Raw genomic sequence first — 12,009 nt, 5'->3', positions numbered from 1 at the left:
GGGGCTGAAGGCCCCTCTCCTAAATCAATGCCTGATCAAGACCACGCACGAAGACTAAGGGAGCTTTTTTTTCTTACAAAAAAAACTATACGATGACAATTCAAGTATAAATACTTTTAAATTCTTGGGAGGGATTTTCCCTTTCAATAATATAAAATTCAATGTGAATATACTTTTCTAAAATATATGTGCGAGTTGTACACCTTGGCACCATGCTGCAATATGTTCGATGAGTTGGGGGAGGGGGGGAAATCAGAATATATTTCTTTGTAATTCGTTAATTTTAGCTGGTTCCATGTCAATTTTGCTAGTAGGTGCACCATATTTAATTCGATAGATGAAGAAAAGGAAGATAAGTGAGGGGAGATCAAGTAATGGGTTCATAAAAACTAAAAAAGTGACTTCAATAGGATACAGTAGTAGTAGGCATGCGGTCGTAATTAAATACTTTACGGTGAGACAATATGATATGATCTTGGGGGGATGGACACCCATGCAAGAAAAAGCAGAAATTATTTTACCATAACATAACTTCTGTACAATTATGTCCTAAAATTTCCCGAGATATGAGTTACAATACAAATCAGATTAAATTATTGTCATCACCACTATTTTAGTGTTGAGTGCGAGAGTTGCCATGGCTTCGTGAGATAGAGGACAAGGAAACAATGGAGCAGCTGCGTGGGTTTTGTATAATCCACATTTAGAGCTCCGCTTGCGTCACACCATGCAAGAGACGCTATGCCCTTCCTTATTTATTGTTGAAAGGAGGCGTTCTCTGACACTACGTGGAAGAAATGCCACGACTCCTTGTAAACCACACGGCAGAACTGAAATTGCAGCTTTTCTATTGGCGAGTCCTAAGATCATGTCCGAATCGGCAGGTGCTGCCACCTATACGCCGTTCCATCCTCAGAATGCCCGTACCGTTGGAGTCCGAATCCGCGGCATAGGTGGAGTTGGAGGGAAGAAGTACAGAGTAGGCACGTTTAAAGAAAGTGTTTAAGACATCATGTTTCAAATGTTTAAAACACTTCTATAATTTTAATATACAGTAAAACCTCGTTAATCCGGACTTCGCTTAATCCGGACAGGCAAAAAAAAGCAGAATGCAAGGTTTTAAATGTGGCTAGAAGTCAACAAGAGTACTTCCCAAAGGAAAGGCAGTCAACCACTGATGAAATTCTGTTTCCCGCAGACTTTGTACTGTACTGTATAGTGTATTTAGGCCTATGCCCTTTAAATACACCATAATAAACATATTTTGTTGCTATAAACGGAGTTTTAATGCACTTTCTACTGTTCTTTTAGGTTATTTCAGTTAATCCGGACTTTCGTTAAACCGGTCAACAATTTATCTCCCTCATTAGTCCGGATTAACGAGATTTTACTGTATATGGATGACAAAGCCGATCTCCGTGGTAGAGTGGTTATCACAGCGCACTACGACGCCAGAGGACCCGGATTCGAATCCCCGCCTTGGCATGGGTATTCTTTGTGAGTGTCTCTTCATCAATTTCATCATATCATCACTCATCCTCATCTTCGCAATTAGCCAAAAGTGGCAGAAAAGTGAAGTAAAATAAGCCAAATCAATCAATCAAAATGTGGATGACAGTTTTCTTCCGTATTTAAAGTACATTGTTGTTAATGTCATTGTATTAAGCGCATCCAGAAAGTAAGTTTCCCACTCGCCCACAGGTGGCAGGCCATGCGTATTGAAACCGGTTTTGCGCTTGCGTGAGAGGCACATGCCCTGGCTAGTGAATGTCCTAGAAGACACCTCCCGAAAGTTCTCAGTAGCGTCGCGGCAGCGATGAAACATGGTGGCTCCTATTCCATCTCCCGCTGCGTGCGAAGTTCGTTCGGTGATCAAGTTCTTGAACGCACAAAACATACAGCCGATCGAAATTCATCGTCAGCTGTGCCACGTGTATGGGGCAGACGTCATGAGCATGGTGCGTCGTTGTTTCAGGACATTTACTGAAGGCCGGCAAAATGTGCATGACGACGAGCGCAGTGGGCGGCCATCGGCCGTTATGGACAAGCTTGTAGAGCAGGTGCAGCAGCGCATCTTGGAGGATCGTCGCACACGATCACGGAACTCAGCAGCCATTTCCTGCAGATTTCTCGGTTGTTGTTGCACGCGACATTGTTACCAAACGCCACTTGTTCCGGAAATTGTGTGTCCGGTGGGTGCCGAAACAACTGACGCCCGAACACAAAGGAAAAAGCAAGGGAACGGCGCTGACATTTCTGCAGCGTTACCATGATGATGACGATTTTCTCAGCCGGATCATCACAGGGGATGAAACGTGGGTTGCATACAGCACCCCAGAAAGCAAGGAGCAGTCCATGCATTGGCGTCACAGTGGATCCTCTCTGCCCAGAGGTGAGACTGTGAACGCTAACCGTTACTGTGAAACACTAGGGACATTGCGACGAGCCATTCAGAATAAGCGACGCGGTAAGCTGGGGTGACGACAATGCGAAACCGCATATGGCTAGGCGCACTGCAGCCCTTCTGGACAGGTTCGGTTGGGAGGTGTTCGATCATCCATCGCACAGCCCGGATCTCGCTCCCAGTGATTACCACCTGTTCTTGCACCTGAAAAAGTTCCTGTCCGGTCAACATTTTCACAGCGACGAAGAGGTTGAGACGGCTGTCACACAGTGGTTCGGCGCCCAGGCGGCGGACTTCTACGACGCAGGTATACAGAAGTTGGTCCCACGCTATGACAAGTTCCTGAATTCCGGCGGGAATTATGTTGACAAGTAACTGGACAAGTGCTGTATCTGTGTCAATAAATCATTGAATGAAATAATGTTCCCTTTTTGTGCACGACCCAGGGGAACTTACTTTCTGGATGCGCCTAATATATTGCTGCATTCACAATAGAATATGATATTTAGGAAAGCAGAGTAGTTATTTTTTTTAATGGCGTTCCCCTACAATTTTGCACAAACATTTAATTTATTGTTTTTGTAGTGCTAAATATGCATTTCCACCACTCCAAAACTGAATTACTTGAACTGTATATATCAAACCTATCCATTCCATTAAAAGTTATGCCGAATTAATACCAATGTTATCGTGAATGCTTGTGTGTTTGAGGTTTTTTAAGTCCACTTTATGCACAGATAGTCTAATCGGGACTGGGTATCCGAACTAATGTGTGCCTCCGCCGGGTATCGAACAATGTTGTGAATGCATAAAATATATTAAAAGTACGTTAATTCTATCATCCTGCATGCTTTCTACACAGTTACGCTGCAATACTTTCTGAAATACCGTAATATAATTTTCGTATAATTTCTCTCTATTACCAGATTTTGTTGGCAAGAGAAGCACGGCAAAATTGAGCGTCCAAATATTCAGGGTGGTACGAGAGATTCAGTAACATGAGAGAATAATGAAAGCTATAAAAATAGATGTCAGAAATAGAATATTAGAAGACATAATGGCTGTCCCGAAATGGAGCACAGCAAAGAAAAGGTTAAGAATATAAATTGAGACATCTATGGAGGGAAATTAAGATGTTTGTAGAACAGAGCAGTGCTTGGCCTGCTTTAGACGGAAGTATTTCCTTTAACATTGTTGCTAGCATAAATGCTCTGTAAATGCTTCCAAAAATCTTATAGCAGAGAGTAATTTCCACGAAAGCATTTGCTCTGTGATTTCTGTTAGCTTTTGCGACAAAAGGGAGGTACGCAGAGTTACACCATCTATGGTGAGTGCACGGTGTTCACAATTGAAACAACTGAAATATTCTTCCATGCGTGTACTGTGTACGTTATAAAGTATGTATTTAAGCAGCGCCATTGATTTATACCTAATACAGTTTTATTCCTGTCGGTTGAGTAGTTTATATATAAAATATTTATTGGTTGTGGACAAAATCCATGCACCAGTTAACAATTTATCAATTGGTAATATATACATGTATTCACATAATATTTACTCACAATTATTCCTTTCGTAATAAATAGTTACCAAATTTCATTACACTTTTACAGAATTATATTCGACTTATTAAGATATTTTGTAAGAATATAGATTACCGAGGATGAAGGTGAAGTCAGTAAACAAGGCAGTGTCAGTGGCGCTTGATGTCCACTCCTGTACAATTCCGGTAAAAATGGTTCTCTGCAAGTTTCATAAAGTTTGCATTGAAATATAATGTGGTTCGGAGTTGCAGTATATTCATTGCACAAACAAACTGGTGAACTCACTAAATTCTTCTTGTAAAGGTGAGCTGCGGCGATAGTGTGATTTCACCTGCAGCGCATTATAGTTGTGAGGGAACTCCGGGAGAGTTGAATCTGTTTAAACCAACATTCCTTTGGAATTCTTTCTTGTTGAGTAGTTTATTGGCTTTTAAAAATGTGAAGTGATACATTGTTTACATCTCACGCGTCCGCCATTACGTCTCCACTCGTGACCTAGAGGTCGCTTCTGATTGGCTATGCTAGGAAAAATGCTACGGAAACAGGACGGGTTCTATCCTTGAGAAATTACATGAAATATGCCATGGCATCTGAAATGCCATAAGATTTCTCACTTTACACTGTAGCATTTTGGTCGTGGCGTAAATGTTAAGAAAAATGCTAAGGAAAATGCTTTCGCCTAAAGCGGGCCTAAGTCTATTGTCCATCACAAATATCTAGACAACAGCGAGAGACAACCACACAAAAACTCCTGTGAATGCTCTAGAAGGAATTCTAAGCATATGCAATTTGTCAGAATTTTGAATTGTAATGAATCTGAGTGTTTAAGGTTGTATATTTGTAAAATGTTAAGATTTTTAAAATGTTTGTTACTTCTAATAATGTGCACGATATCACAGACAACTAGAGTTAGACTGGTAAATTTGTTGTTGAAACTTGCACGTGTGTTTTGAATTACGTCATAATCTGTTCATGTTGACGTCACTTTTCTATCTCAGCCGAGGAAGTGTATGAACCCGCTTGAACATTTCCACCTGACGACGGACTGAGTCGGAAAATAGGCGAAGGGAGAGGAATCAACGTGGTAACGGTTCATGGAATGCCAGAACAGTGTTATTGGTTTGCATTAATTTAGTTTCTTTCTAGCGATACTCGAAAATAATAAAATACAGAAACTTTCGTGTATTTACGTTTGTCTTGTCCAACGTTAATTCTATATGCATTTGTGTTTAGTGATTGTGATTTGATATGCTATAGAATTGTTCTTTACGTCTCTTCAGGCAAAGCAAAGAAACGTAAGTAAATCTGTACATTGCTTGTAAGTCCACAAACGATAGGAAATATAAGTGATTATGAAATATAAGTGATTATAAAACTGCGTTTAACTTTGAAAACTATGTTGTGTTTCTTTTCTACCCAGCAAGCCCTGATGATTTGCAAAGATTCTCATGTTCCCGACACAAGGAGCAACGGACTAACTTTGTAACGCCTAGTGTTCAACGGGAGGACGTTGCAGAATATCATAGCAGTTTTTCAGAAGGAGCGAAAGTTTCTAAAACTGCTTGGCTGGCGTCGGTCAAAATGTCCAGCTCAGCCCATGTACATAGCTTGCTTGCGCTTTCCAAGAAATTTCCTGCGAGAACACTTAGTGATTTAAGTGGTGGTAAGGAATGTAGCAGTAGGAAGGCTGGCCAGAAAAGGGTGTGCCGTGAAGATATAAACATATTTCCATCCTGTTCCGCCGAAGTAACGAATATAGAAGCCTTTCTGTGTTCGCAGTGTCCTTCATTCAACCATCGGAGACGAACTGCGACCTTCAAGCTTACTGGAACTGTTAAGATACTGGGAAAAGAGCCATCAAGGATGATGCATAAGGCTTTAGGCCCTCAGAGGTGTGTCGCCTAATCGCCTAACCTTGTTGTAAACGACTAATGCGCATGTGGACGTATCCTTGTTACATCAATCCTCTCTCTCCTTGCATGCACCGTGCCTCAGTGAAACTTACAGCCATGCTAGGATGGGAGGCGAACGAACAAAAAGATATATAAACTGGCATTTACCAGATTGCAGAATCGCAAGGGATGTCAAATTTTGATGATCCATACTTCGACGTCAATCCGGGTATTTTCAGCTTGAGTATTCCTTTGCTGCACGTCTCCGTAACCAGTGACGTCACACCAATCAGAGGACGTTTCTACTTTAGTGACGTAGGACGTGAATTTCAGCAATGTCTTAAGGCGTATTTCTCAAGAACCAACCCAAGTATCGCCGAGAGATTTGTCCTGCCATCTTGTTTTACTTTTACTGTGCATATGTTGCTATGGGTGTAGGCCTCTTAATGGTCCCTTGAAAAAGAGAGAGAGAGGGGGGGGGATGCAACTCTCAGAAATACACACAGAGATAGAAATTATCCTTCGTTCTTTAGTAAAGTGTATTTGAAATCAAAACTAATTACTTATCTTTTCTTGTCATAACAAAAACTATCCCACCAAGAATTTTTTGCTGGGTGGATCTTTTAGCACAAGATTGTTGTTCGAGCCCTTATCTCAAAGGATCTGTTTCAATCACAGATAACTCGTGTACGATAGACAAACCCATCTTGGAGACACGAACAGCCAACAGGACGCAAGTTGGGGAGGTCGGAGAGCTGGCACCTGCTCTGATTAATCGCGTGTGCAAGTTTTTCTCCAGAGACGCCTCGGGGAGTCTTCGGAAGGTGCAAAATCCCATTACGGCGACCTGCTGCACTGCATTTATCAACATTAGGAAGAAGACGGCTGCCGAGGTGCATGCAGCCAGGTGACGGAGAACGCGGAAGAGGAAAGTCGACACCGAGAAGGGTGGGAGAAGTGTAATTATTAAATAAGGAACAGACACCTGTGAGACGCTAATCAAGGAATATCCAATGGCGGAACGGAATCTACTCAGGTATTTCGCCTGGCACACCAAAACAGTTTAGAAAAGATAATCATTTATGGGACATTCCAGCGTTAGGAGTGTGACATTTTACACACAAAATTTAAGGTTCTAGACATGAGATTGGATTAAAATATTCAAAACGGGCTGATTTCATAGAATTATGAAGTACATTGTGGTGTCTGCTAACAAATTTTAAAAAACTTGAATATGACGACACAGCCTGAATACATGAAAAGCATGAACGAAAATGTGTTACGTGTGTGGCGCTTTTAAAATATAGCCAAGTTTGACTTCATTTGTCTGTGAAGCATATAGGCTACAGATACTAATAATTTTTGTTGGTGCAATATGCAAATTGTATGCATTCAAATATTTAAACCTTAACGCAATTAGAAACAATGAAAAATTCCAGATTAATTAATTTTGTTATTTACTTGGAGTAGGTCCACTTTTCGTGGAATGGCCCTCAGTGGCGGATCCAGAAGTTACAGTTGGGTGGGGTGTATTTTAGTCGGGTACCTCGCCTCTTTTAGACTGCCATGTTCGATTAGCGTATGCTTTACAAATTCTAGGAGTAAGGCCATGGTTAGGCCTGATATACCGTGCGTCCATTTCGATCTGCAGCCGAGAGATCGGGAGAAGCGTGGCGGGCGGCACTGACGGAGATGCCGATATTTGCGGCCTGAAATGCCCGCTTATTTTTATGGACATATGCAGACATTTATATAAATATTGCAAAACGAGCACTAACCTGTGTTATAAGAGTATGGTTTTAATTTTAGTAGCTTAGTGACTGTATGTGCCGATGATTTTGACACGCCCACCTCTTGTGAAACACGGCGTAGAGGTTTGTTTGGAGAACGTTCTAACGCTGCACCAATATCATCGAGTTTTGCTTCGGTTAGAATCCGTCGTTTTTGCTTAGGTGTTTTAAAATTTAACGATACAGTTTCTCGTAATTTAAGGACAAGATGTCTAACCGTATCTCTGTGTGGAGTTGAAACGCATGGGAATTTCTGTACAAATTACCTACACACGTTTCGACACGAGTTTGTTTTCACGTAGGTACGTGTCATACATAAAAAAATCTTTGTTCTAACGTGAATCTTGCGGCTGGCATTCCAATCGTCTCACTGACACGTCACACATACACACTGCAATAACACAAACAAGTAACTGCAAGTAACCAAGAATAACACTCTTGCGCACAGTACGAAATTAACACGCTCTTGGTTTAAATTGCTCGCCACTATATTTACAACTCTGTCTTCATCTAGTCGCGAAGGAACAAAAAACTCGAGCTCGGAGATTTCGGATTGCAAGGAAGCTCACGAACACTATTGACTTTTATCGGTTTCTTCTACAGCGTAATCTTGATACAGTGTTGCACATTCAAAAGCTCCAAACGATCCCCATCGGCACAAAACTCTTTCAAGGATATAAACTTAAGCAGGACGTTACTGGTCAAAACTATGATTAAAATGTTTTATTATCTGTGGCTCTTAACATCGTTTCTAAAGCGTATTTATTTGTGCATATAAGAGCAGAACTTGGATGAATTACAGAAGAACTTTTGCGTGTTATAACACAGGTTAGTGATCGTTTTGCAATATTTATATAAATGTCTGCATATGTCTATAAAAATAAGCGGGCATTACAGGCCGCAAATGTCGGCATCTCCGTCAGCGCCGCCCGCCACGCTTCTCCCGATCTCTCGGCTGCAGATCGAAATGAACGCACGGTATATGGTTATTGAGTTTTGTTTCAAGTCCACTTTATGCACAGATAAACTAATCGGGACAGGATTTGCAGTTTAAAGTGGAATCCAAACTGGTATGTGCCTGCACCGGGTAGCGAACCCAGGACCCGTTGACATTCCATAACGTTATTGGTGGTCCCAAATGGAAGGTTATTATTGTATGTCGTTTTCATAGGTTCTCCTCTCGTTGCCATGGTAAACTGAATTATCTAATGTGAGGAATAAAGTGAAGGAAAAAAAACTGTTCTTTCAAGGGGTCTTGGGTTGGATTCCCTTTTGAGGGATGTTCCACAGTGGTTTGGATCCAAATTTAAACTGTAGGTCCAGTTTCCATTAGCCTATCATGAGCATAAAGTGGGCTTACATCAAAATTTAAAATATATTCTCGATCCTGTTAAACTTTGTGATGAAACACAGAACCTTTGAGTCTTCAAAAACATTAGGAATGATAAAAATATAACCAAAAACCTGGCAGTTGGGAGGGACGATCGCCCTTATCCCCCTCCCCATGGATCCGTAGCTGATGGCCCATATGCTAAAGTTAAGAGGGACAGAAAGATAGCGAATTGAGACAAAGATAGGAACAGAGTCAAGATAAGACAGAACACAGAAACAAAGGATAAAGGAAGAAAAGCATATCATCACTCATCCTCATCTTCGTGATTAACCAAAATTGGCACAAAGGCGAAGTAAAATAATAAACCAAATCAATCAATCATACTTGAATTAGTGTAATAAGTAACATGGCAGTTTTCCAGTCACATCTTCACATACTTCTTGGGCTGAAACTGATCAACTGGTGGGCCTTCTGAATATGATGTCCTGTCCCCATCACGTGACATCACAATGGCCAAGTTACATAAATTAAAAGAAAGTATAGAAGATATATTCTAATGAGTAAGGTTAACCAGAAGGCATATACCGTCATATACCCTCGACTTCAGCCCTGACAATAGAGAATACAAGATAAAGCTTTCGCCGTGGAATCCATTGGTTATTTTAAAAATACTCTCATTACGTCATACGGTATTGAATGCAGTTTTAGTCAACTCTAAAAAGTAAATCAATTTTGTAGTTGAATTTGACATTAAAATTAATGTAATGTACACCTAATGCATTTTATTTAGCCAGGTGAGCCACTGCTTAATGAAAATTGTTATTTTCAATATTGTAAGTCTACATTCATATATTTACAGATCTAATACTTTTAGCACAAATAAATTCGTTCCCTGGTGATCAAATTACACCAAATTACACCTTTATAGCGTTAACTCATTCAAAGGTATCACATGTTTAAGTATTAACTTTCGTTCTACTGACACAATAATGTACAATGGCAAATGTGGTATCAAAATGAATCACATTATGTTTGATACTCACCACTTTCAAGATTCTAGTGGTTCCCCGCGCACGAGTTTCAGCGTCAACTAATCTGAAAGATAAGCAAACGAAAGAAATGTATAAGTTTTTGAAGGAAACTAATTTCAAAATGCAAAGAAACCTCAATGAATAACGCTGGACGAACATAAATTACCAAGCTAAAAAATGAAACTTTGATTACCATTGAATCTAGGTTCAAGTTCGTATGTAGGTCACTGTTCAAGGGTTCTGGCACTGTTGCCAAACCGGATCGGTAGAAAAAACACCATGTCGAATCTAAAATAGAACTAAAGGTTGTATTGGGGTATAAAATTACGGAGGCACAACAATCCGTATACTTACTGTACGGATAGCCATGTTTCTCCAGAAGGGTCATGGGTTCAAATGCAGTAAAGAAACCTTGATCTTGATCTAGAAAATGAGCACAATGATTCAAATTAGAGGTATAAAACTAGGTAGAGCGGTGGAAGACATGGAGTCGATTGTCTTTTGTTGAAGCAAATTAAATGCGAAGTCTAATCTATTTTTGTCGGCGTCATTCAATTAGGAGAGCCACTTCCAACTTGCAGCTAGTTCACCAGAATACTTTTGTATAACTAATTTGTGAATGTCCTGTATATTAAACACACGATATACCAAACGGTTGCGACCTGAATATTGATTAACGTAATTGCAAAGAAGACCGGACTACTGATATGTCTCGAGACGATATTATACCGAGTTTCGTCTGTCTTCCTACATGTTCCATCGTGCAAAGAGAGCTCCCTGGATTTTTAGGAGATAAAATCCACAAGGCCAATGTCTCGCTAAAAAAAGTGGGAACTTGGCAACAGTGGTTTTTCGTTCACAATATGTACCGCACTCGTAAGTGCAGTGATGATCAAACAGAAACATACTAAAAGGGAAGGGGGGGTGAAAGTTCATTCTTGTATGATAAACTAATAAATCGCTTGCGTCGTGTTCTTTTCTGAAGAGCACATGCTTCTAAATCGATAGGAGGAGTTGCGTAAGAATCCACATCAATTAGTCATGCACTAACTAAGTAGTTAAAAACAGCTGATTTAACATTTTGAAGGTTGTACATTCCTACTACGATTACAATGCTAGAAGTACAAACAGGTTGCAGCGACAACTTTAAACACTCCTTATCAACAAGCATTACAAGCGCATTACAATATATTTTCACAGTTACTCCTTTATGAAGAAATCTCTCTTCCGAGCATCAACCCGGCAAGGTGCCTAAGTTGAAACGTGCCGACCGATTTCGCTCGTATTTAATACGACACCAATCCTCCATGGTGTCAATCAAGCTCCAGTGAAAAATTTCAAAAGCTACATTTACAACAGTTATCATAGTCACAATGTTTGGAGCTTGACTCTAACCTACACTCTACACACTTCCTTGCATAACGGAAGAGAAGGGCAAAAAGCGAGTGCGCGCTGCTGCAAACGGATGGTGGCTACAACTACGCTTTTCCCTTCATGTCCTCACTCCCCCTCTCACGCCGTCTACAGTCCTAGTTGCATAGATGATACAGAGACCGAGACGGCCTTTTAAAATAGAGAAGAGGCCTAGACTTTGAGTCCGAGAATCTCTGCCTCGTTCCAGATTTCTGTGAACTATAATGCATATGATATCTAAAACCAAAATTACTATGCGACCTAATGAGACATACCATACGAATATCTATGCGTAAAAATCTCGCAGAACTGAACATACCCCGTTCAAGGGTACAAAAGCAAATGAAAAACTACTAAAAACGCGCCCCTGAGCCTACACACGTTCGAGTCTCTCACCCCCGAGCGTTTACAATGGTATATCATTCTAGTGTGACAAAAATCGTACACCAGGGGCGTATATTCTAGGCTAGCAAGGCTATCTGCAAAGCCTGAAGCCTAGAAAGTAAAATACTGAAGAGAAATCTCTTAGAAACTGTGTGAATTAAGCTGATTTGAAAAAAGAAAATAAGATAATGGCGATTCTGAAGTTGGCAACCTGAATT

The 12,009-nt window shown here is 40.5% G+C and overlaps 1 protein-coding gene and 1 long non-coding RNA gene across 5 annotated transcripts in view; one reads left to right on the top strand and one right to left on the bottom strand.

Annotated features, from left to right (window-relative positions):
• Nucleotides 1–5,036, top strand: part of LOC145991269 (uncharacterized) — a 184,246-nt gene extending 179,210 nt beyond the window's left edge. The window contains exon 4 of the long non-coding RNA XR_014442034.1: nt 4,947–5,036. This is a non-coding gene — a long non-coding RNA (uncharacterized LOC145991269). The remainder of the gene's footprint in view (nt 1–4,946) is intronic.
• The window catches only part of LOC145991266 (solute carrier organic anion transporter family member 74D-like), a 315,986-nt gene that overhangs the window by 150,111 nt on the left and 153,866 nt on the right, over nt 1–12,009 (bottom strand). For 3 of the 4 annotated variants that reach the window (XM_083127233.1, XM_083127232.1, XM_083127234.1), the window contains one exon: nt 10,007–10,058. The exons of the other annotated variant lie outside the window; for it this stretch is intronic. The gene's annotated coding sequence lies outside the window, so the exon portion shown is untranslated. The remainder of the gene's footprint in view (nt 1–10,006; nt 10,059–12,009) is intronic. 4 annotated transcript variants of the gene reach the window in all.

The sequence above is a fragment of the Lepisma saccharinum genome, chromosome 8 (genome assembly GCF_977018435.1).
Source record: "Lepisma saccharinum chromosome 8, izLepSacc3.1, whole genome shotgun sequence".
Lineage (NCBI taxonomy): Eukaryota > Metazoa > Arthropoda > Insecta > Zygentoma > Lepismatidae > Lepisma > Lepisma saccharinum.
This window is presented reverse-complemented; position numbering and strand designations above follow the sequence as displayed.